Here is a 27,101-nt window from a genome sequence, read left to right as displayed (position 1 = left end):
AGCCAAGACAGGGTTGTTGTGTGTATATCCAGGACAGGGTTGTTGTATGTATAGCCAGGACAGGACAGGGTTGTTGTGTGTATATCCAGGACAGGACAGGGTTGTTGTGTGTATATCCAGGACAGGGTTGTTGTGTGTATAGCCAAGACAGGGTTGTTGTGTGTATATCGAGGACAGGGTTGTTGTATGTATAGCCAGGACAGGATAGGTGACGTCTCCTGGCAGTGTAATGTATTACCATTCATAGGTTGGATGACCATCAGCATCAATGATAGTGTCCCACATGGAACCATATTCCCTACATGCTCTATGGGTCGTGGTCAAAAGTAGTGCACTATATTTAAACAATCCTATCTGTAACCTGGGGTGATGAGGCTGTCCTTATTTGCCACTTTGATCCCATCTCTCCCCTGGGAAAATCACTGTGACAGATGTCCTGACCTATCAGGAAACAGGAAGCCTGTCTCCTGGCCTATCAGAGAGGAGGAGCCCTATCTCCAGTGCACTATTCCAGAAAGGACAATGAACAATATGAACCAGTCAACTTTGATAAACAGCCACATATAACTTCAGATGATATTGTTACATTTTTATATTTGTTGTTGTCGAGTCAATTATACCTTGTCAATTTTAAATCCATATTTCTTGAACGAAGGATGTTCCTCAAGCCATTTTGGCCAGTCAGCTGATTAACTGTGTATATAGAGTATAGAGTATATACATTAAAGCTAAAATATCAACACAACATGCAATAATTTCAATGATTTGACTGAGTTACAGTTCATATGAGGGATTCAGTCAATTGAAATGTATTAGGCCCTAATCTATGGATTTCACGTGACTGGACACCAAAAGAGTTGGGGGAGTGAATAAGAAAACCAGTCAGTGTCTGGTGTGACCACCATTTGCCTCATGCCAAATTTGCCTCACGACACAACTCCGCACAGAGTTGATCAGGCTGTTGATTGTGGCCTGTGGAATGTCGTCCCACTCCTCTTCAGGAGTGGGACGACTGTGTGAAGTTGGTGGATGTTGGCGGGATCTGGAAGAGGCTGTCGTACACGTCGATCCAGAGCATCCCAAACATGCTCAATGGGTGACATGTCTGGTGAGAGTGCAGGCCATGGAAGAACTGGGACATTTTCAGCTTCCAGGAATTGTAAGTCGCTCTGGATAAGAGCGTCTGCTAAATGACTTAAATGTAAATGTGTACAGATCTTTGCGAATTGGAGATGTGCATTAACGTGCTAAAACATGAGGTGATGGAGGCGGATGAATGGAACAAAAATGGGCCTCGGGATTTCGTCAGGGTATCTCTGTGCATTCAAATTGCAATCAATAAAATGTAATTGTGTTCTCTATTCATCCCTCCTCCTCTTCCTCTTCCTCGGCCCCCGCTCTGCTCCTCATCATTCTCTATTCATCCCTTCTCCTCTTCCTCTTCCTCGGCCCCTGCTCTGCTCCTCATCATTCTCTATTCATCCCTTCTCCTCTTCCTCTTCCTCGGCCCCTGCTCTGCTCCTCATCATTCTCTATTCATCCCTCCTCCTCCTCTTCCTCGGCCCCGCTCTGCTCCTCATCATTCTCTATTCATCCCTCCTCCTCCTCTTCCTCGGCCCCTGCTCTGCTCATCATCATTCTCTATTCATCCCTCCTCCTCCTCTTCCTCGGCCCCGCTCTGCTCATCATCATTCTCTATTCATCCCTCCTCCTCCTCTTCCTCGGCCCCGCTCTGCTCATCATCATTCTCTATTCATCCCTCCTCCTCTTCCTCGGCCCCGCTCTGCTCATCATCATTCTCTATTCATCCCTCCTCCTCCTCTTCCTCGGCCCCTGCTCTGCTCATCATCATTCTCTATTCATCCCTCCTCCTCCTCTTCCTCGGCCCCGCTCTGCTCATCATCATTCTCTATTCATCCCTCCTCCTCCTCTTCCTCGGCCCCTGCTCTGCTCATCATCATTCTCTATTCATCCCTCCTCCTCCTCTTCCTCGGCCCCGCTCTGCTCATCATCATTCTCTATTCATCCCTTCTCCTCTTCCTCTTCCTCGGCCCCTGCTCTGCTCCTCATCATTCTCTATTCATCCCTCCTCCTCCTCTTCCTCGGCCCCGCTCTGCTCCTCATCATTCTCTATTCATCCCTCCTCCTCTCTTCCTCGGCCCCGCTCTGCTCATCATCATTCTCTATTCATCCCTCCTCCTCCTCTTCCTCGGCCCCGCTCTGCTCATCATCATTCTCTATTCATCCCTCCTCCTCCTCTTCCTCGGCCCCGCTCTGCTCCTCATCATTCTCTATTCATCCCTCCTCCTCCTCTTCCTCGGCCCCTGCTCTGCTCATCATCATTCTCTTCATCCCTCCTCCTCCTCTTCCTCGGCCCCGCTCTGCTCATCATCATTCTCTATTCATCCCTCCTCCTCCTCTTCCTCGGCCCCTGCTCTGCTCATCATCATTCTCTATTCATCCCTCCTCCTCCTCTTCCTCGGCCCCGCTCTGCTCATCATCATTCTCTATTCATCCCTTCTCCTCTTCCTCTTCCTCGGCCCCTGCTCTGCTCCTCATCATTCTCTATTCATCCCTCCTCCTCCTCTTCCTCGGCCCCGCTCTGCTCCTCATCATTCTCTATTCATCCCTCCTCCTCCTCTTCCTCGGCCCCGCTCTGCTCATCATCATTCTCTATTCATCCCTCCTCCTCCTCTTCCTCGGCCCCGCTCTGCTCATCATCATTCTCTATTCATCCCTCCTCCTCCTCTTCCTCGGCCCCGCTCTGCTCATCATCATTCTCTATTCATCCCTCCTCCTCCTCTTCCTCGGCCCCGCTCTGCTCATCATCATTCTCTATTCATCCCTCCTCCTCCTCTTCCTCGGCCCCTGCTCTGCTCATCATCATTCTCTATTCATCCCTCCTCCTCCTCTTCCTCGGCCCCGCTCTGCTCCTCATCATTCTCTATTCATCCCTCCTCCTCCTCTTCCTCGGCCCCGCTCTGCTCATCATCATTCTCTATTCATCCCTCCTCCTCTTCCTCGGCCCCGCTCTGCTCATCATCATTCTCTATTCATCCCTCCTCCTCCTCTTCCTCGGCCCCGCTCTGCTCATCATCATTCTCTATTCATCCCTCCTCCTCCTCTTCCTCGGCCCCTGCTCTGCTCATCATCATTCTCTATTCATCCCTCCTCCTCCTCTTCCTCGGCCCCGCTCTGCTCATCATCATTCTCTATTCATCCCTCCTCCTCCTCTTCCTCGGCCCCGCTCTGCTCATCATCATTCTCTATTCATCCCTCCTCCTCTTCCTCGGCCCCGCTCTGCTCATCATCATTCTCTATTCATCCCTCCTCCTCCTCTTCCTCGGCCCCTGCTCTGCTCATCATCATTCTCTATTCATCCCTCCTCCTCCTCTTCCTCGGCCCCGCTCTGCTCATCATCATTCTCTATTCATCCCTCCTCCTCCTCTTCCTCGGCCCCTGCTCTGCTCATCATCATTCTCTATTCATCCCTCCTCCTCCTCTTCCTCGGCCCCGCTCTGCTCATCATCATTCTCTATTCATCCCTTCTCCTCTTCCTCTTCCTCGGCCCCTGCTCTGCTCCTCATCATTCTCTATTCATCCCTCCTCCTCCTCTTCCTCGGCCCCGCTCTGCTCCTCATCATTCTCTATTCATCCCTCCTCCTCCTCTTCCTCGGCCCCGCTCTGCTCATCATCATTCTCTATTCATCCCTCCTCCTCCTCTTCCTCGGCCCCGCTCTGCTCATCATCATTCTCTATTCATCCCTCCTCCTCCTCTTCCTCGGCCCCGCTCTGCTCCTCATCATTCTCTATTCATCCCTCCTCCTCCTCTTCCTCGGCCCCTGCTCTGCTCATCATCATTCTCTATTCATCCCTCCTCCTCCTCTTCCTCGGCCCCGCTCTGCTCATCATCATTCTCTATTCATCCCTCCTCCTCCTCTTCCTCGGCCCCTGCTCTGCTCATCATCATTCTCTATTCATCCCTCCTCCTCCTCTTCCTCGGCCCCGCTCTGCTCATCATCATTCTCTATTCATCCCTTCTCCTCTTCCTCTTCCTCGGCCCCTGCTCTGCTCCTCATCATTCTCTATTCATCCCTCCTCCTCCTCTTCCTCGGCCCCGCTCTGCTCCTCATCATTCTCTATTCATCCCTCCTCCTCCTCTTCCTCGGCCCCGCTCTGCTCATCATCATTCTCTATTCATCCCTCCTCCTCCTCTTCCTCGGCCCCGCTCTGCTCATCATCATTCTCTATTCATCCCTCCTCCTCCTCTTCCTCGGCCCCGCTCTGCTCATCATCATTCTCTATTCATCCCTCCTCCTCCTCTTCCTCGGCCCCGCTCTGCTCATCATCATTCTCTATTCATCCCTCCTCCTCCTCTTCCTCGGCCCCTGCTCTGCTCATCATCATTCTCTATTCATCCCTCCTCCTCCTCTTCCTCGGCCCCGCTCTGCTCCTCATCATTCTCTATTCATCCCTCCTCCTCCTCTTCCTCGGCCCCGCTCTGCTCATCATCATTCTCTATTCATCCCTCCTCCTCTTCCTCGGCCCCGCTCTGCTCATCATCATTCTCTATTCATCCCTCCTCCTCCTCTTCCTCGGCCCCGCTCTGCTCATCATCATTCTCTATTCATCCCTCCTCCTCCTCTTCCTCGGCCCCGCTCTGCTCATCATCATTCTCTATTCATCCCTCCTCCTCCTCTTCCTCGGCCCCGCTCTGCTCATCATCATTCTCTATTCATCCCTCCTCCTCCTCTTCCTCGGCCCCGCTCTGCTCATCATCATTCTCTATTCATCCCTCCTCCTCCTCTTCCTCGGCCCCTGCTCTGCTCATCATCATTCTCTATTCATCCCTCCTCCTCCTCTTCCTCGGCCCCGCTCTGCTCATCATCATTCTCTATTCATCCCTCCTCCTCCTCTTCCTCGGCCCCGCTCTGCTCATCATCATTCTCTATTCATCCCTCCTCCTCCTCTTCCTCGGCCCCGCTCTGCTCATCATCATTCTCTATTCATCTCGCCACTTCAACCCTCATCCAAATTCTGTTTCACTTCTCTCCTTTGTGAAGTAATAAATAAAGGTGTTATCGTTCACAACTGAAGCTGCAACCCCAGCCACTCCACCCTCATTCTCCCGACATCTAGGTCGCTGGTCATGCTCTGCTCCACCTCAAATGTGTTTAGATCCAATCTATTGGCCATCCTCTCAGCTCTACGGTCCTTTCAGCCAATCAAAAAGCTACATTAGTTGGAGAGTATTAAATTACATTTGCATATGGCCGTGGGTGTTGTTCATTACAGCACCTTATCATATGTAAACAATAGGAGGCACTCGGCAGACCGGAACTGGGTCAGAAGCTCTCTAGTACGCGTCTCTATCGTTTCGTATGACCTGCGTTCGGGTTCGACGCAAAGCGATCATTCAAATTTGATCATACAAATCCAACTGCATCATGCGTGGTTGGGTTCTACATACAAACATACCTAGCATGTAATATAATCACAGTGTGGTTGGGTTCTACATACAAACATACCTAGCATGTAATATAATCACAGTGTGGTTGGGTTCTACATACAAACATACCTAGCATGTAATATAATCACAGTGTGGTTGGGTTCTACATACAATCATACCTAGCATGTAATATAATCACAGTGTGGTTGGGTTCTACATACAAACATACTTAGCATGTAATATAATCACAGTGTGGTTGGGTTCTACATACAATCATACCTAGCATGTAATATAATCACAGTGTGGTTGGGTTCTACATACAAACATACCTAGCATGTAATATAATCACAGTGTGGTTGGGTTCTACATACAAACATACTTAGCATGTAATATAATCACAGTGTGGTTGGGTTCTACATACAAACATACCTAGCATGTAATATAATCACAGTGTGGTTGGGTTCTACATACAAACATACCTAGCATGTAATATAATTACAGTGTGGTTGGGTTCTACATACAAACATACCTAGCATGTAATATAATCACAGTGTGGTTGGGTTCTACATACAAACATACCTAGCATGTAATATAATCACAGTGTGGTTGGGTTCTACATACAAACATACCTAGCATGTAATATAATCAGTGTGGTTGGGTTCTACATACAAACATTACCTAGCATGTAATATAATCACAGTGTGGTTGGGTTTTACATACAAACATACCTAGCATGTAATATAATCCGTGTGGTTGGGTTCTACATACAAACATACCTAGCATGTAATATAATTACAGTGTGGTTGGGTTCTACATACAAACATTACCTAGCATGTAATATAATCACAGTGTGGTTGGGTTTTACATACAAACATACCTAGCATGTAATATAATCACAGTGTGGTTGGGTTCTACATACAAACACACCTAGCATGTAATATAATCACAGTGTGGTTGGGTTCTACATACAAACATACCTAGCATGTAATATAATCAGTGTGGTTGGGTTCTACATACAAACATACCTAGCATGTAATATAATCACAGTGTGGTTGGGTTCTACATACAAACATACCTAGCATGTAATATAATCAGTGTGGTTGGGTTCTACATACAAACATACCTAGCATGTAATATAATCACAGTGTGGTTGGGTTCTACATACAAACATACCTAGCATGTAATATAATCACAGTGTGGTTGGGTTCTACATACAAACATACCTAGCATGTAATATAATCACAGTGTGGTTGGGTTCTACATACAGCAGCATACCACACTCCCTACCACTGCTGGCTTGCTCTGAAGATAAGCAGGGTTGGTCCTGGTCAGTCCCTGGATGGGAGACCAGATGCTGCTGGAAGTGGTGTTGGAGGGCCAGTAGGAGGCACTCTTTCTCTGGTCTAAATAAAATATCCCAATGCCCCAGGGCAGTGATTGGGGACATTGCCCTGTGTAGGGTGCCGTCTTTCGGCTGGGATGTTAAACGGGTGTCCTGACTCTCTGCGGTCATTAAAGATCCCATGGCACTTATCGTAAGAGTAGGGTTGTTTAACCCTGGTGTCCTAGCTAAATTCCCAATCTTGCCCTCATATCATCACGGTCACCTAATAATCCCCAGTTTACAATTGGCTCATTCATCCTCTCCCTTGTAACTACTCCCCAGGTCGTTGCTGTAAATGAGAACGTGTTCTCAGTCAACCTCTATTATGTAACAGAATCACAGCAGGGTGGTTGATTCTATCGCTCAGTACGCCTTGCTTTATTGCAATGGCACATGAGACTTTCCACTAATCATAATCTCACTTTTGTGATATTCCTTCCATGCATTTAGAAGTATATATATATATTCAAATGAATCGTTGTTTTCAATCTTTATATCTTGTAGTTTTCTTCATCGTGTCCCTTTCCCTGGTACCGTATATTATGTTCAATAATAACAACTACCTGTCATCACATCATCTGGCTCAGAGGATCTTCCCTCGGAGACGAGGCCATTCACCCAAACTATTTCATGAAATGTCATATTGAATTCCCTTTGTCGTTCATTCAGATAACGCCTCTACTCGATTGAAATCTAGTTTACGAAAGTTCAAATCAGGGTATGCTCGTTTGGCTTCATCCAGTAAGCATAACATAATTCACTTTGTTTTCTAGTCTCTGGGCAATAGTGGGAATGAATAGACACGTATCATCATCAGCATAGCATCTCATTCTTCTCCTCTTTCCGATTAACCATGTGTGGAATGTGATTCATCTATTTACCCTATGACCTATGACCTATGACCTATAAGCACGCTTGCTGTTTAACACATGGGTTCACTCTTGCAATTATCACCTTCCTGTCTCTCAACCAATCAAAATGGGTGTATTTACATGTCAAATTACCCATGTTCTCTCAGAACAACCTCTCCGTCCTCAACATCAGCAAGACAAAGTCGTGGATTACAGGAAAAGGAGGGCCGAGCACCACCCCCCACTAACATCGACGGGGCTGTAGTGGAACGGGTGGAGAGCTTCAGGTTCCTCAGTGTCCACATCACTAAGGCTCTATCGTGGTCCACACACACCAACACAGTCCTGAAGAGGGCATGACAATGCCTCTTCCCCCTCAAGAGACTGAATAGATTTGTCACGGGTCCTCAGATCCTCAAAAAGTTCTACAGCTGCACCATCGAGAGCATCCTGATGGGTTGCATCACTGCCTGGTATGGCAACTGCTCGATATCCGACCGCAAGGCGCTACCGAGGGTAGTGCATACGGCCCAGTACATCACTGGGACCAAGCTTCCTGCCATCCAGGACCTCTATACCAGGCGGTGTCAGAGGAAGGCCCTACAGAGGGTAGTGCATACGGCCCAGTACATCACTGGGACCAAGCTTCCTGCCATCCAGGACCTCTATACCAGGCGGTGTCAGAGGAAGGCCCTAAAAAAAGTTCTGCTACCGCACGGCAAGCGGTACCAACGTACCTGCATGGGGCTACCTGCCATCACATCGTCTGTCTCCGAGGATCTTCCCTCTGAGACGAGGCCATTCCCCAAACTAATAAAAATGTTTCATTAGGTCTTTGTTGTTCATTCAGTTAAGACTCGATTGAAATACAACACCGCCTACAAAAGGTGTGTATTTTACACTGTTTTCAGAAAAGCTTTCATACCCCTTGAATTATTCCACATTTTGTTGTGCTATAGCCTGAATTCAAAATAGATTCAATTATATGTTTTTCTCACTGATCAACACAGTACCTCATAATAACAAAAGTTAAAACGTGTTATTAGAAATTTGGGAAAATGTATTGAAAATTAAATACAAAAATTTAAATGTCATAAGTATTCACAATACATGTTAGAATCACCTTTGGCAGCGATTACTTACAGTCTTACAGACTCTGAGAGTCTTTCTGGGTAAATCTCTAAGAACTTTGCACACCTGGATTGTACAATATTTTCACATTATTCTCGTAAAAATTCTCCAAGTTCTATCAAATTGGTTGCTGATCATTGCTAGAAAGCCAGTTTCAAGTCTTGCCATAGATTCTCAAGCCTATTCAAGTCAAAACTGTAACTAGGCAACTCAGGAACATTCAAATGTCATCTTGGTAAACAACTCCAGTGTATATTTGGCCTTGTGTTTTAGGTTATTGTCCTGCTGAAAGGTGAATTTGTCTCCCAGTGTCTGTTGGAAAGCAGACTGAATCAGGTTTTCCTCAAGGATTTTGCCAGTACTTAGCTCTAGTCCGTATGTTTTTAAAGACTACTTAGTCCTAAATCTGTCAGTGAAAAGCAGACAAAACCGGCCTTTCCTAATAATCCAACACCAATCGTGGGAAAACACAGGTTAGAAAGCAAATGTCTCTTGCTGAAAAGAGAAGACTTTAATCTGTCTGCTCTAGGCTAACAAATATTTGGTCAACTTCCAAATTGGCCCGGGAGAGAGAGAGGCTTTTGGCGCGAGCGCAACGGACATTACCAGCGAGTGAGCTGCGCATCATAGGGTGAGTCAGTGAAACTGGGAAGCCTTTTTAGGGACTATCATTGCCCCCTCCTATTGTGCAATATGTATCTCCACGTACAGTGGACTAGACTATTGATGGATTCAAGACAACATCGTGTTTATTGATCTCAGATTCTCAATTTGTCAAAGTAGCCTGTCATTTCCATTATTTGTGTGGTTATTATTAAAAATGATTCTGCTGAAGTTTCCAGTAAAATCAGGTAGAATTACATTTTTTTTAAATAAAGAAATGTTCCCCATGTGTGCCACTTCCGTAAGCACCTCTACTCCACTGCTCTATGTTACTAGGTAAATGTTACGAGGTAAATGTTACTAGGTAAATGTTACGAGGTAAATGTTACTAGGTAAATGTTACGAGGTAAATGTTACTAGGTAAATGTTACTAGGTAAATGTTACTAGGTAAATGTTACGAGGTAAATGTTACTAGGTAAATGTTACTAGGTAAATGTTACTAGGTAAATGTTACTAGGTAAATGGTAAATGTTACTAGGTAAATGGTAAATGTTACTAGGTAAATGTTACTAGGTAAATGTTACTAGGTAAATGTTACTAGGTAAATGGTAAATGTTACTAGGTAAATGGTAAATGTTACTAGGTTAATAATATAATATATTAATAATAATAATAATATAATGCAGTTTGGGATTTTACCCCGTCCCGTCCCCGTCTCAAAACCACATGGTTCAGACCATTTTGAATTTAACAGAGAGGTTCTCCCACTCCGACCTATGATTGAGACAATGCACGAACTCACAAAAAATTGTTGCTGTCCTTTATGAAATTAACCGGTTCATGGAAAAATGACCAAATACACTGACTGTTTAAAAATATTAAAGCAAAACAACCAAAACGATTTCTTATGGTAAACCTGAACAATCCGTATAATCTATGAATGATTGAAAACACCAATCGGCAGTTGAATCCACTCCGGTACAATTAGATCTTCTACGGCGCTTTTAGTAACAATGACCCAGCACATTACATCTTCTACAGCGCTTTTAGTAACAATGACCCAGCACATTAAATCTTCTACAGCGCTTTTAGTAACAATGACCCAGCACATTACATCTTCTACAGCGCTTTTAGTAACAATGACCCAGCACATTACATCTTCCACAGCGCTTTTAGTAACAATGACCCAGCACATTAAATCTTCTACAGCGCTTTTAGTAAAAATGACCCAGCACATTACATCTTCTACAGAGCTTTTAGTAACAATGACCCAGCACATTACATCTTCTACAGCACTTTTAGTAACAATGACCCAGCACATTACATCTTCTACAGCGCTTTTAGTAACAATGACCCAGCACATTACATCTTCTACAGCACTTTTAGTAACAATGACCCAGCACATTACATCTTCTACAGCGCTTTTAGTAACAATGACCCAGCACATTACATCTTCTACAGCGCTTTTAGTAACAATGACCCAGCACATTAAATCTTCTACAGCACTTTTAGTAACAATGACCCAGCACATTAAATCTTCTACAGCGCTTTTAGTAACAATGACCCAGCACATTACATCTTCCACAGCGCTTTTAGTAACAATGACCCAGCACATTACATCGGTTGTCACTCAACTGGTAAAGTCTATGACAACGCGAGCAGCTGAATGCTAAAGGTGCTGTACAGATCTATCTTATTAAAACAGGGATAAGGCCTACCTCTGGTTGGCACCAGCAGCTGTGTCTCCAACCCTTTGTGTAAAACAGGCCTACCTCTGGTTGGCACCAGCAGCTGTGTCTCCAACCCTTTGTGTAAAACAGGCCTACCTCTGGTTGGCACCAGCAGCTGTGTCTCCCACACAGTGTACAACAGGGATAAGGCCTACCTCTGGTTGGCACCAGCAGCTGTGTCTCCCTCCCTGTGTACAACAGGGATAAGGCCTACCTCTGGTTGGCACCAGCAGCTGTGTCTCCCTCCCTATGTACAACAGGGATAAGGCCTACCTCTTGTTGGCACCAGCAGCTGTGTCTCCCTCCCTGTGTACAACAGGGATAAGGCCTACCTCTGGTTGGCACCAGCAGCTGTGTCTCCCGCCCCGTGTACAACAGGGATAAGACCTACCTCTGGTTGGCACCAGCAGCTGTGTCTCCCTCCCTGTGTACAACAGGGATAAGACCTACCTCTGGTTGGCACCAGCAGCTGTGTCTCCAAACCTTTGTGTAAAACAGGCCTACCTCTGGTTGGTACCAGCAGCTGTATCTCCCTCCCAGTGTACAACAGGGATAAGACCTACCTCTGGTTGGCACCAGCAGCTGTGTCTCCCACCCTGTGTACAACAGGGATAAGGCCTACCTCTGGTTGGCACCAGCAGCTGTGTCTCCAAACCTTTGTGTACAACAGGGATAAGACCTACCTCTGGTTGGCACCAGCAGCTGTGTCTCCCTCCCTGTGTACAACAGGGATAAGGCCTACCTCTGGTTGGCACCAGCAGCTGTGTCTCCAAACCTTTGTGTAAAACAGGCCTACCTCTGGTTGGTACCAGCAGCTGTATCTCCCACACAGTGTACAACAGGGATAAGACCTACCTCTGGTTGGCACCAGCAGCTGTGTCTCCAAACCTTTGTGTAAAACAGGCCTACCTCTGGTTGGTACCAGCAGCTGTATCTCCCACACAGTGTACAACAGGGATAAGACCTACCTCTGGTTGGTACCAGCAGCTGTGTCTCCCGCCGCCCAGTTACAAGTTCAATAGGCTACTGACCTGAAGGAAATTATGTATTATTTCAGTCACAACTGATACGAGGTATTTTCAGAATAAGACTATTATATATAATATAATATGAGTTACAACATTATTGAAACGGTCATTTGTAACGTTTCAATCGGCTTAATTTGGACCGATGTACCAGTACCTAAACCATTGGTTTGGGCTCCCGGGGACCGATGTACTAGTATCTAAACCATTGGTTTGGGCTCCGGGAGACCGATGTACTGGTATCTTAACCATTGGTTTGGGCTCCCGGGGACCGATGTACTGGTATCTTCACCATTTTGGTTTGGTATCTTCACCATTGGTTTGGGCTCCGGGGACCGATGTACTGGTATCTAAACCATTGGTTTGGGCTCCGGGGACCGATGTACTGGTATCTTCACCATTGGTTTGGGCTCCCGGGGACCGATGTACTGGTATCTAAACCATTGGTTTGGGCTCCCGGGGACCGATGTACTGGTATCTTAACCATTGGTTTGGGCTCCCGGGGACCGATGTACTGGTATCTTCACCATTGGTTTGGGCTCCGGGGGACCGATGTACTGGTATCTTCACCATTGGTTTGGACTCCCGGGGACCGATGTACTGGTATCTAAACCATTGGTTTGGGCTCCGGGGGACCGATGTACTGGTATCTTCACCATTGGTTTGGGCTCCCGGGGACCGATGTACTGGTATCTAAACCATTGGTTTGGGCTCCCGGGGACCGATGTACCAGTATCTTAACCATTGGAACTGTGGGTGAATCGTTACACTTCTTATTATTAAGTGATGAATCAAAACTTGAAATTCCGTTAGCAAATCGTTAATGGAATTTCGGAAAATAACGGAATGTCTGTAATTGACTTGGCTATAATGTGAAATCATAGTAGTGACAAACTACAGTTAGGTTTCCACGTTTTTCACAGTGCAGTACAATACAGCGAACCTGATTGGTCAGGTTTAGTAATTCATATTTTATTGGGATCCTCAATTACAGTCTTCCTGGGGTCCAAACAGGAAACAAAACAACAAATAAAAAGACCTAATAATACACATAAAACAGCACATCATTTCCTGCCTCTGCCTCCCGCTTCAGAAACAGGAGATGGTTCCTGTTCTACGAGCCGTTCCAGCTCCCACAAGTCAATGCTTCATGCAAAGGCCCCCCATCTACACATTACAATCCATAATACAGTGGCAATTACAATACAACATAAATATCACATTGTCTGCGTGTCTCTTCAAGTCAAGGCTTGTGCACAAGGCCACCCACCCACATAATAAAAAGTCAATTACAACACAAACATGGCCGTGTCTCTTCACAGTCCTGTTGTGGGCAGTAAGGTGTTATTTTATCAGGGGTTTTAATCTGGTTCTATTGCTATCTTCAGCTACCTCGGGCGGCAGAGAGTTCCATGTAGTCATGACTCTATTTAATACTGTGTGTTTCCCAGCCAATGCTTTTAGTTTTATATTTAGCAACAGACTATTGCTAATTTATTACCCAGAACTGTTGAGTAGAGCACAGATCAGTACTGTAGAGTGAAGCACAGTTCAGTAGTGTAGGGTAAATCACAGTTAAGTAGTGTAGAGTAAATCACAGTTCAGTACTGTAGAGTAAAGCACAGTTCAGTAGTGTAGGGTAAATCACAGTTCAGTACTGTAGAGTAAAGCACAGTTCAGTACTGTAGAGTAGAGCACAGTTCAGTACTGTAGAGTAAAGCACAGTTCAGTACTGTAGAGTAAAGCACAGTTCAGTACTATAGAGTAGAGCACAGTTCAGTACTGTAGAGTAGAGCACAGTTTAGTACTGTAGAGTAAAGCACAGTTCAGTAGTGTAGAGTAGAGCACAGTTCAGTAGTGTAGAGTAAAGTACTGTAGAGTAAAGCACAGTTCAGTTCAGTAGTGTAGAGTAGAGCACAGTTCAGTAGTGTAGAGTAGAGCACAGTTCAGTAGTGTAGAGTAAAGCACAGTTCAGTAGTGTAGAGTAGAGCACAGTTCAGTAGTGTAGAGTAAAGCACAGTTCAGTATTGTAGAGTAGAGCACAGTTCAGTAGTGTAGAGTAAAGCACAGTTCAGTAGTGTAGAGTAGAGCACAGTTCAGTAGTGTAGAGTAAAGCACAGTTCAGTATTGTAGAGTAGAGCACAGTTCAGTAGTGTAGAGTAGAGCACAGTTCAGTACTGTAGAGTAAAGCACAGTTCAGTACTGTAGAGTAGAGTTCAGTACTGTAGAGTAGAGCACAGTTCAGTACTGTAGAGTAAAGCACAGTTCAGTAATGTAGAGTAGAGCACAGTTCAGTACTGTAGAGTAAAGCACAGTTCAGTACTGTAGAGTAAAGCACAGTTCAGTACTGTAGAGTAGAGCACAGTTCAGTACTTTAGAGTAGAGCACAGTTCAGTACTGTAGAGTAGAGTTCAGTACTGTAGAGTAGAGCACAGTACAGTACTGTAGAGTAGAGCACAGTTTAGTACTGTAGAGTAAAGCACAGTTCAGTACTGTAGAGTAGAGCACAGTTCAGTAGTGTTCAGTAGTAAAGCACAGTTCAGTAGTGTAGAGTAAAGCACAGTTCAGTACTGTAGGGTAAATCACAGTTCAGTACTGTAGAGTAGAGCACAGTTCAGTAGTGTAGAGTAAATCACAGTTCAGTTCAGTGTAGAGTAGAGCACAGTTCAGTAGTGTAGGGTAAATCACAGTTCAGTAGTGTAGAGTAGAGCACAGTTCAGTAGTGTAGAGTAGAGTTCAGTACTGTAGAGTAGAGCACAGTTCAGTACTGTAGAGTAGAGTTCAGTACTGTAGAGTAGAGCACAGTTCAGTACTGTAGAGTAGAGCACAGTTCAGTACTGTAGAGTAGAGTTCAGTACTGTAGGGTAGAGCACAGTTTAGTACTGTAGAGTAAAGCACAGTTCAGTAATGTAGAGTAGAGCACAGTTCAGTACTGTAGGGTAGAGCATAGTTTAGTACTGTAGAGTAAAGCACAGTTCAGTACTGTAGAGTAAAGCACAGTTCAGTACTGTAGAGTAGAGTTCAGTACTGTAGAGTAGAGCACAGTTCAGTACTGTAGAGTAGAGCACAGTTCAGTACTGTAGAGTAGAGTTCAGTACTGTAGAGTAAAGCACAGTTCAGTACTGTAGAGTAGAGTTCAGTACTGTAGAGTAGAGCACAGTTCAGTACTGTAGAGTAAAGCACAGTTCAGTACTGTAGAGTAGAGTTCAGTACTGTAGAGTAGAGCACAGTTCAGTACTGTAGAGTAAAGCACAGTTCAGTACTGTAGAGTAGAGTTCAGTACTGTAGAGTAGAGCACAGTTCAGTACTGTAGAGTAAAGCACAGTTCAGTACTGTAGAGTAGAGTTCAGTACTGTAGAGTAGAACACAGTTCAGTACTGTAGAGTAGAGTTCAGTACTGTAGAGTAAAGCACAGTTCAGTACTGTAGAGTAAAGCACAGTTCAGTACTGTAGAGTAAAGCACAGTTTAGTACTGTAGAGTAAAGCACAGTTCAGTACTGTAGAATAGAGTTCAGTACTGTAGAGTAAAGGAACTGACTATACTCTACTGTAGAGTAATAAACGGAACTATACTCTACTATAGAGTGAAGAAACTGAACTATACCCTACTATAGAGTGAAGAAACATAACTATACTCTACTATAGAGTAAAGAAACTGAACTATACTCTACTGTAGAGTAAAGGAACGGAACTATACTCTACTATAGAGTAAAGAAACTGAACTATACTCTACTATAGAGTAAAGAAACTGAACTATACTCCACTATACAGTAAAGAAACGGAACTATACTCTACTGTAGAGTAAAGAAACGGAACTATACTCTACTGTAGAGTAAATAAACGGAACTATACTCTACTGTAGAGTAAAGAAACTGAACTATACTGTAGAGTAAAGAAACTGAACTATACTGTAGAGTAAAGAAACTGAACTACACTGTAGAGTAAAGAAACTGAACTATACTCTACTATAGAGTAGAGTAAAGCACAGGTGGTGTATATTATCATGAACAAAGTACTAGGGGAGTGAATTGATGTTAACTTCAGCTGCCAGCTACCGAGTTAAGTTAGCCTACAAAACGGGAAGCTACTGGTATTTTCTTTCATTGTAAAGTGTTGTAAAGCCTGTATGGACATTGTTTTGCGAACAGTAATTCAGTTTTAAAAAATGTCTACATGCTGTGTCACATTATTTAAATGTGTTAACTTGTGTGCATCATGACTGGGGAGCTTACATGATGGAGCCAACATTTCCAGTGCGGGCTAGCAGTGACATAGTGAAGCTAACATGATGAAGCCAAAACATCCAGTGCGGGCTAGCAGTGACTTAGTGAAGCTAACATGATGCAGCCAACACTTCCAGTGGAGGCTAGCAGTGACTTAGTGAAGCTAACATGATGCAGCCAACACTTCCAGCGGAGGCTAGCAGTGACTTAGTGAAGCTAACATGATGCAGCCAACACTTCCAGTGGAGGCTAGCAGTGACTTAGTGAAGCTAACATGATGCAGCCAACACTTCCAGCGGAGGCTAGCAGTGACTTAGTGAAGCTAACATGATGCAGCCAACACTTCCAGCGGAGGCTAGCAGTGACTTAGTGAAGCTAACATGATGCAGCCAACACTTCCAGCGGAGGCTAGCAGTGAGTAAGTGGTGTTGTTTCATTTCATTTTTTGTGGAGGGGAGAATTAGCATAATTGTGTTACTGCCATACACCCATAAGAGAGTTCCAAACCTCTCCAAACCGCTTGTTTTCTGTTTAGCCCCTCCCACTCAAGCCCCTCCCAGACAGTCATAGTTCAATTCTAGATTGAGAAATTGATATTTACTAAGAAACTTTTTTTTTTTTACCATTTTAATTGAAAATCAATAAAATGTATTTATAAAGGCCTTTGTACATCACATGATGTAACAAAGTAAGGTCCTTAATTGTTGCCCAGAAATGATTTGATATTGAGATATAAACGGCTGCATTGGCCCATTTTAAAGGCGCTTAGTTCAGTCTGAATTAAATGTGCTTAGTTCAGTCTGAATTAAATGTGCTTAGTTCAGTCTGAATTAAATGTGCTTAGTTCAGTCTGAATTAAATGTGCTTAGTTCAGTCTGAATTATATGTGCTTAGTTCAGTCTGAAAGGTGTTTATATGTGCTTAGTTCAGTCTGAACGGTGTTTATATGTGCTTAGTTCAGTCTGAACGGTGTTTATATGTGCTTAGTTCAGTCTGAATTATATGTGCTTAGTTCAGTCTGAATTAAATGTGCTTAGTTCAGTCTGAACAGTGTTTATATGTGCTTAGTTCAGTCTGAACGGTGTTTATATGTGCTTAGTTCAGTCTGAATTATATGTGCTTAGTTCAGTCTGAATTAAATGTGCTGAACAGTGTTTATATCAGTTCAGTCTGAACAGTGTTTATATGTGCTTAGTTCAGTCTGAACGGTGTTTATATGTGCTTAGTTCAGTCTGAATTATATGTGCTTAGTTCAGTCTGAACAGTGTTTATATGTGCTTAGTTCAGTCTGAATTAAATGTGCTTAGTTCAGTCTGAACAGTGTTTATATGTACTTAGTTCAGTCTGAACGGTGTTTATATGTGCTTAGTTCAGTCTGAACAGTGTTTATATGTGCTTAGTTCAGTCTGAATTAAATGTGCTTAGTTCAGTCTGAACAGTGTTTATATGTGCTTAGTTCAGTCTGAACGGTGTTTATATGTGCTTAGTTCAGTCTGAATTAAATGTGCTTAGTTCAGTCTGAACAGTGTTTAAATGTGCTTAGTTCAGTCTGAACGGTGTTTATATGTGCTTAGTTCAGTCTGAATTAAATGTGCTTAGTTCAGTCTGAACGGTGTTTATATGTGCTTAGTTCAGTCTGAACAGTGTTTATATGTGTCGAAGTGCTGTGGCCTATAGGCAGTGTGTTCCCGACATTCCAAAGTATCCAACCTAAAGAAAGAAGTTGCCAAGCAGGGTGGGTGGGGGGTTAGTAGTCACTATTTGAATAGCCAGCTGGAGCTTATAGAACACAATGTTGTAGCCTAGAGCTTGTCCAGCCTTCACTGATTAATACACAGCACAATAAACATGCATTACTAATCTAGGCAATTAGAAGAAACTACGGAACACTACAAGACATCATGAATTCACCCTCCACACTGAAAATGAGGCTGTCTATGTGTGTGTGTGTGTACAACTGCATGAATGTGTAACAAGGGGAGCAACATCTACAAATTCTCAGGCTATGGTGGTGATGTCGACTCTGTAGACTTAAATGTAATGTAAATGTAGGGCTTTCCATCCATCCATCCATAGGGGCTGTCGATAGCTGAAGTATGTTCCCTATATATAGTAAACTACTGTTGACCAGGGCCCATAGGAAATGACACAGTGTGATGATGTGCCCATGTGAAGTCACTGGCCAGATACGTTAGCTGATCCAATAGAGCTGAGTGAATTCAATGTCTTTTGATGGGGGGAGATTTCCACATTGTTGTTGAAAATCACCCGAATTGCTTTATTGCATCGACACACATCAATATCATAAAAGGCCTGCTGTGTACCTCCACACCAACTAGAAGGGCCACAGCCCGTAGGGCATCGTGTGCAATCGCATTGGGGTAAAGATGATCGGGAGATCACGCATCAGGATCTTAAAGTAGGAGTGCTGATCTAGGATCAGGTCTCACGTGTTCTTATATTCATTAGTATCCTAAAATCAGCACTGCTCCTAAACCGGACAGCGACAACAACAAAAAGGGGGGGGGGGACAAAAACAACTAGGCTGCATCACCATGTCCCCGCTAATGGCGAACATATTATGTCTGTTTAGGATGTATAGGCTCTCACACAACTCGTGATGTAAAAGTCAACACGACGACGGTGTGGTAATGAGACAGCCATCACCTCACGGTCCTAAATGACTTCCAGAGGCAGGTGTTTGTCTGAGTCCACGGCTCCTCGCTGGTCAAAATGACCCTCTGAGGACCATGCCAGTAAGTAGTAGCCTGTCCTCCATCCACAACGTGTGGCTTCCCTCTCCAGGTTTGACCATTGAAACAACGTGACGTTGTAGTGAAACACACATGTAACGGGCTGCCAGAAACGCGCTGCCGCTCCACACATGTCAAAACCACTTGTCCATTACAGCAGGAGCCTATCGACCGTGGACGATGTCAGCAACAATAGACAACAGTTGAATTGGCGAATTGCAACCATTCCGCGTATTTCTCACCCGTGGGTCAGTGTGCAACCGACTGCATCACGGACAACTTACCGTGTGATTAAAGTATATTCCAAATGAAGTGCAAATCCATCAAAGGAAAGAAAGGACAAAGTCATGCTACTCCATCGTATTGTCCGAGTGCTCCAGCGTGTACTTTGAGACGGGTGATCAGAAAGAGAGGACGTGAAGGGGATGCTGTGAATCGGAGGCGGGGACAAGGCGTGTTTTTACCACTGAGAACCTACTCAAGCGTTATAATGAGCTTTCATACAGCGTCCCCGCGATCAACGGGGACTGAGGTCTCATCCACCCGGAATTAGTCTTTATTTTTTACAAACTGGGTTTTTTGGCGGAGTCACAACCCGTGTATCACCTGTACACCTGTCAGTTTACTGACTACTTGGCGAGAAGGTTGGGGATGAATCCACCACCAGCCCAAGCCAATAGGATAGAACCTCAAATACTCTACTATTATAGTCCAATCTCCAAACATCATTTTCACAATTTCTTGACTATAATAATATCGTAAGGAAGGCAGGGAGCAGGGATCGAACCGTCGATCTTCTAACCTAAAGTCCAGCGCGCCATCGACTGTGCCCTAAAGTCATGCTCAAGCGGCAGAGTCGATATCCGCGCTTATAAACCCACGGATCGTTACAATATAAACTGTAATGGTTTATACTACAATACGAACTTTGATGGCTTGAAATGTTGAGGGTACACTCAATAGTTTAAAAAAAAAGTTTTTATATCAAAATATTGTCCACCATACACTTCTGCCCAAGTGTAGTTATCCCGGGGAGCAGGTTGTATCAAAGGTAACCTAATGTAGCATTAAATAAAAGGCATTTAATTCCTTCTGGTCCTGGTTCAACCAATCCAATAAACGTGGAGGAGGAGTTAAGATTGAGTACCTCCTTGTTATTAACGGACACACTCTTTTCACGCCACTTCGATACAAAGTGATTTTCATAGCAGGTTAGGAGTGCATTTTTTTTTGCCAACACTAACTTTTTCCCCTAACCTTAAACTCAGTCTCCCAACCTGCTATTTTAATTCACCTAACCTGCTCCGTAAATTCTCCTAATCTGCTACGAAGAAGTCGCTTCAATATATAAGTGACTTAAAAATGGTCCAAAAGTGGAAGTCACATCACAGGCTCGCTGAAAACCTGATGTTGTGACCCTGCTGTATATTGAGGTACCCAGTTAGTAAAAGGACTCAGGCTCAGCTGGGGCCGACAACATTTGTTTTTCTGTCCCAGTATATGCCCGACCCAATGCTGGCCCACACACTGCAGACCGATCAGATTAAAAAGGAGCAGCTATATGACCTATATACCGCACAAAGGTACGGCTGAGTTCCCGCCAGGTCCAGAGGTGGGCCAGATGCTGAGTTCCCGCCAGGTCCAGAGGTGGGCCAGATGCTGAGTTCCCGCCAGGTCCAGAGGTGGGCCAGATGCTGAGTTCCCGCCAGGTCCAGAGGTGGGCCAGATCTGTCGTTCTGCCCCTAAAGAGACAGTTAACCCACTGTTCCCAGGCCGTCATTGAAAATAAGAATTTGTTCTTAACTGACTTGCCTAGTTTAATAAAGGTTAAAAAAAAAAATGCTGAGTTCCCGCCAGGTCCCGGTCCAGAGGTGGGCCAGATGCTGAGTTCCCACCAGGTCCCGGTCCAGAGGTGGGCCAGATGCTGAGTTCCCACCAGGTCCCGGTCCAGAGGTGCGCCAAATGCTGAGTTCCTGCCAGGTCCCAGTCCAGAGGTGGGCCAGATGCTGAGTTCCCACCAGGTCCCCGGTCCAGAGCTGGGCCAGATTCTGAGTTCCCACCAGGTCCCGGTCCAGAGGTGGGCCAGATGCTGAGTTCCCACCAGGTCCCGGTCCAGAGGTGGGCCAGATTCCAGGTCCCATTCTGTGGGCCAGATTCCCACCAGGTCCCAGTCCAGAGGACCTTGGAACATTTCATGAATCTTGGACCAAGAAAATCTATTCAAAGTAATATATTCTACTGTTTCAAAACAGTGGAGCTGGATATCTACTACACTAGAGGGTCTCTACTACACTAGAGGGTCTCTACTACACTAAAGGGTCTCTACTACACTAAAAATCTACTACACTAGAGGGTCTCAACTACACTACTCTACTACACTAGAGGGTCTCTACTACACTAGAGGGTCTCAACTACACTAGAGGGTCTCTACTACACTAGAGGGTCTCTACTACACTAGAGGGTCTCTACTACACTAGAGGGTCTCCACTACACTAGAGGGTCTCTACTACACTCGAGGGTCTCTACTTCACTAGTTATCTACTACACTAGAGAGTCTCTACTACACTAGAGAGTCTCTACTACACTAGAGGGTCTCCTTCTCGAGGGTCTCTACTACCTCTAGTGTAGTAGAGACCCTCTAGTGTAGTAGATATTTAGTGTCGTATAGACCCTCCAGTGTAGTAGACACCCTCTAGTGTCGTAGAGATCCACCCCCCCCCCTTTAAGACTTAGATGCACTATTGTAAAGTGACTGTTCCACTGGATGTCATAAGGTGAATGCACCAATTTGTAAGTCGCTCTGGATAAGAGCGTCTGCTAAATGACTTAAATGTAATGCTAATGTCTACTACACTAGAGGGTCTCTACTTCACTAGTTATCTACTACACTAGAGAGTCTCTACTACACTAGAGGGCCTTACTACACTAGAGGGTCACTACTACACTAGAGGGTCTCTACTACACTAGAGGGTCTCTACTACACTAGAGGGCCTTACTACACTAGAGGGTGTCTACTACACTAGAGGGTCTCTACTACACTAGAGGGTCTCTACTACACTAGAGGGTCTCTACTACACTAGAGGGTCTCTACTACACTAGAAGGTGTCTACTACACTAGAGGGTCTCTACTACACTATATATCTACTACACTAGAGAGTCTCTACTACACTAGAGGGCCTTACTACACTAGAGGGTCACTACTACACTAGAGGGTCTCTACTACACTAGAGGGTCTCTACTACACTAGAGGGCCTTACTACACTAGAGGGTGTCTACTACACTAGAGGGTCTCTACTACACTAGAGGGTCTCTACTACACTAGAGGGTCTCTACTACACTAGAGGGTCTCTACTACACTAGAAGGTGTCTACTACACTAGAGGGTCTCTACTACACTATATATCTACTACACTAGAGGGTCTCTACTACACTAGATATCTACTACACTAGAGGGTCTCTACTACACTAGAAGGTGTCTATTACACTAGAGGGTCTCTACTACACTATATATCTACTACACTAGAGGGTCTCTACTACACTAGAGGGTCTCTACTACACTAGAGGGTCTCTACTACACTAGAAGGTGTCTACTACACTAGAGAGTCTCTACTACACTAGAGGGTGTCTACTACACTAGAGGGTCTCTACTGCACTATATATCTACTACACTAGAGGGTCTCTACTACACTAGAGGGTCTTTACTACACTAGAGGGTCTCTACTACACTAGAGGGTCTCTACTACACTAGAGGGTCTCCACTACACTATAGGGTCTCTACTACACTAGAGGGTCTCTACTACACTAGAAGTGTACTACCTCCAAGTCTCCGACCACTACCTTGTATCCTTTTCCCTCTCGCTCTCATCCAACACTTCCCACACTGCCCCTACTCGGATGGTATCGCGCCGTCCCAACCTTCGCTCTCTCTCCCCCGCTACTCTCTCCTCTTCCATCCTATCATCTCTTCCCTCTGCTCAAACCTTCTCCAACCTATCTCCTGATTCTGCCTCCTCAACCCTCCTCTCCTCCCTTTCTGCATCCTTTGACTCTCTATGTCCCCTATCTTCCAGGCCGGCTCGGTCCTCCCCTCCCGCTCCGTGGCTTGACGACTCAATGCGAGCTCACAGAACAGGGCTCCGGAAGGCCGAGCGGAAATGGAGGAAAACTCGCCTCCCTGCGGACCTGGCATCCTTTCACTCCCTCCTCTCTACATTTTCCTCCTCTGTCTCTGCTGCTAAAGCCACTTTCTACCACTCTAAATTCCAAGCATCTGCCTCTAACCCTAGGAAGCTCTTTGCCACATTCTCCTCCCTCCTGAATCCTCCTCCCCCTCCCCCCTCCTCCCTCTCTGCAGATGACTTCGTCAACCATTTTGAAAAGAAGATCGACGACATCCGATCCTCGTTTGCTAAGTCAAACAACACCGCTGGTTCTGCTCACACTGCCCTACCCTGTGCTCTGACCTCTTTCTCCCTCTCTCTCCAGATGAAATCTCGCGTCTTGTGACGGCCGGCCGCCCAACAACCTGCCCGCTCGACCCTATCCCCTCCTCTCTTCTCCAGACCATTTCCGGAGACCTTCTCCCTTACCTCACCTCGCTCATCAACTTATCCCTGACCGCTGGCTACGTCCCTTCCGTCTTCAAGAGAGCGAGAGTTGCACCCCTTCTGAAAAAACCTACACTCGATCCCTCCGATGTCAACAACTACAGACCAGTATCCCTTCTTTCTTTTCTCTCCAAAACTCTTGAACGTGCCGTCCTTGGTCAGCTCTCCCGCTATCTCTCTCAGAATGACCTTCTTGATCCAAATCAGTCAGGTTTCAAGACTAGTCATTCAACTGAGACTGCTCTTCTCTGTATCACGGAGGCGCTCCGCACCGCTAAAGCTAACTCTCTCTCCTCTGCTCTCATCCTTCTAGACCTATCGGCTGCCTTCGATACTGTGAACCATCAGATCCTCCTCTCCACCCTCTCCGAGTTGGGCATCTCTGGCGCGGCCCACGCTTGGATTGCGTCCTACCTGACAGGTCGCTCCTACCAGGTGGCGTGGCGAGAATCTGTCTCCTCACCACGCGCTCTCACCACTGGTGTCCCCCAGGGCTCTGTTCTAGGCCCTCTCCTATTCTCGCTATACACCAAGTCACTTGGCTCTGTCATAACCTCACATGGTCTCTCCTATCATTGCTATGCAGACGACACACAATTAATCTTCTCCTTTCCCCCTTCTGATGACCAGGTGGCGAATCGCATCTCTGCATGTCTGGCAGACATATCAGTGTGGATGACGGATCACCACCTCAAGCTGAACTTCGGCAAGACGGAGCTGCTCTTCCTCCCGGGGAAGGACTGCCCGTTCCATGATCTCGCCATCACGGTTGACAACTCCATTGTGTCCTCCTCCCAGAGCGCTAAGAACCTTGGCGTGATCCTGGACAACAAACTGTCGTTCTCAACTAACATCAAGGCGGTGGCCCGTTCCTGTAGGTTCATTGTCATGTTTGTCATTTATTATCATGTCTTGTCCCTGTGCTCCTCATTCTGTTCGTTTCCCTCTGCTGGTCTTATTGGGTTCTTTCCCTCTTTCTATCCCTCTCTCTCCCCCTCCCCCTCTCACTCTCTCGCTCTCTCTTCTCTCTATCGTTCCGTTCCTGCTCCCAGCTGTTCCTATTCCCCTAATCATCATTTAGTCTTCCCACACCTGTTCCCGATCCTTTCCCCTGATTAGAGTCCCTATTTATTCCTTTGTGTTCCGTTCCTGTCCCGTCGGTTCCTTGTTTAGTATTCACCATGCTGTGATTGCGTTTCGCCCTGTCCTGTCGTGTTTTTGCTGTGATTGTGTATCGCCCTGTCCTGTCGTGTTTTTTGCCTTCATCAGATGCTGCGTGTGAGCAGGTGTCTCTATCAACTACGGCCTGCGCCTACCCGGCGACCTGCAGTCTGTGGCCGCTTCTCCAGTTATTCCCCTCTACAGACTAGAGGATTTTTGTTATTCCCTGTTTGGACTTAAATAAACTCTGTTTCTGTTAAGTCGCTTTTGGGTCCTCTTTCACCTGCATGACAGAAGGAACCGACCAAGGAATGGACCCAGCGACTTCAGACGCTCGTTACACTGCCGTCGAGATTCAAGGAGCCATGCTCGGCAGACACGAGCAGGAATTGTCTGCTGCTCGCCATGCCGTGGAGAACCTGGCCGCTCAGGTTTCCGACCTCTCTGGACAGTTCCAGAGTCTACGTCTCGTGCCACCTGTTACTTCCTGGCCTGCCGAGCCTCCAGAACCTAGGGTTAATAACCCACCTTGCTACTCCGGGCAGCCCACTGAGTGCCGCTCCTTTCTCACGCAGTGTGAGATTGTGTTCTCTCTCCAACCCAACACATACTCTAGAGAGAGAGCTCGGGTTGCTTACGTCATTTCACTCCTTACTGGCCGGGCTCGAGAATGGGGCACAGCTATCTGGGAGGCAAGGGCTGATTGCTCTAACAGATTCCAGAACTTTAAAGAGGAGATGATTCGGGTTTTTGACCGTTCAGTTTTTGGTGGGGAGGCTTCTAGGGCCCTGGCTTCCTTATGCCAAGGTGAACGGTCCATAACGGACTATTCTATTGAGTTTCGCACTCTTGCTGCCTCTAGTGAGTGGAACGAGCCGGCGCTGCTCGCTCGTTTTCTGGAGGGACTCCACGCAGTGGTTAAGGATGAGATTCTCTCCCGGGAGGTTCCTTCAGATGTGGACTCTTTGATTGCTCTCGCCATCCGCATAGAACGACGGGTAGATCTTCGTCACCGGGCTCGTGGAAGAGAGCTCGCATCAACGGTGTTTCCCTGCTCCGCATCGCAACCATCTCCCTCCTCTGGCTTTGAGACTGAGCCCATGCAGCTGGGAGGGATTCGCATCTCGAATAAGGAGAGGGAACGGAGGATCACCAACCGCCTGTGCCTCTATTGCGGAGTTGCTGGACATTTTGTTAATTCATGTCCAGTAAAAGCCAGAGCTCATCTGTAAGCGGAGGGCTACAGGTGAGCGCAACTACTCAAGTCTCTCCATCAAAGTCCTGTACTACTTTGTCGGTCCACCTACGCTGGACCGGTTCGGGTGCTACATGTAGTGCCTTGATAGACTCTGGGGCTGAGGGTTGTTTCATGGACGAAGCATGGGTTCGGAAACATGACATTCCTTTCAGAGAGTTAGAGAAGCCTACGCCCATGTTCGCCTTAGATGGTAGTCATCTTCCCTGTATCAGATTTGAGACACTACCTTTAACCCTCACAGTATCTGGTAACCACAGTGAGACTATTTCTTTTTTGATTTTCCGTTCACCGTTTACACCTGTTGTTTTGGGTCATCCCTGGCTAGTATGTCATAATCCTTCTATTAATTGGTCTAGTAATTCTATCCTATCCTGGAACGTTTCTTGTCATGTGAAGTGTTTAATGTCTGCCATCCCTCCCGTTTCTTCTGTCCCTACTTCTCAGGAGGAACCTGGCGATTTGACAGGAGTGCCGGAGGAATATCATGATCTGCGCACGGTCTTCAGTCGGTCCCGAGCCAACTCCCTTCCTCCTCACCGGTCGTATGATTGTAGTATTGATCTCCTTCCGGGGACCACTCCTCCTCGAGGTAGACTATACTCTCTGTCGGCTCCCGAACGTAAGGCTCTCGAGGATTATTTGTCTGTGTCTCTTGACGCCGGTACCATAGTGCCTTCTTCTTCTCCGGCCGGGGCGGGGTTCTTTTTGTTAAGAAGAAGGACGGTACTCTGCGCCCCTGCGTGGATTATCGAGGGCTGAATGACATAACGGTTAAGAATCGTTATCCGCTTCCCCTTATGTCATCAGCCTTCGAGATTCTGCAGGGAGCCAGGTGCTTTACTAAGTTGGACCTTCGTAACGCTTACCATCTCGTGCGCATCAGAGAGGGGGACGAGTGGAAAACGGCGTTTAACACTCCGTTAGGG

At 46.0% G+C, this 27,101-nt stretch overlaps 1 protein-coding gene across 1 annotated transcript in view; it reads right to left on the bottom strand.

Annotated features, from left to right (window-relative positions):
* Window positions 1–19,592, bottom strand: part of LOC124000353 (phospholipid phosphatase-related protein type 1) — a 149,503-nt gene extending 129,911 nt beyond the window's left edge. The window contains exon 1 of the mRNA XM_046306652.1: window positions 19,435–19,592. The gene's annotated coding sequence lies outside the window, so the exon portion shown is untranslated. The remainder of the gene's footprint in view (window positions 1–19,434) is intronic.
* Between the last annotated feature and the right edge of the window lie 7,509 nt (window positions 19,593–27,101).

The sequence above is a fragment of the Oncorhynchus gorbuscha genome, linkage group LG16 (genome assembly GCF_021184085.1).
Source record: "Oncorhynchus gorbuscha isolate QuinsamMale2020 ecotype Even-year linkage group LG16, OgorEven_v1.0, whole genome shotgun sequence".
In the NCBI taxonomy this organism is placed as follows: Eukaryota; Metazoa; Chordata; class Actinopteri; order Salmoniformes; family Salmonidae; genus Oncorhynchus; species Oncorhynchus gorbuscha.
This window is presented reverse-complemented; position numbering and strand designations above follow the sequence as displayed.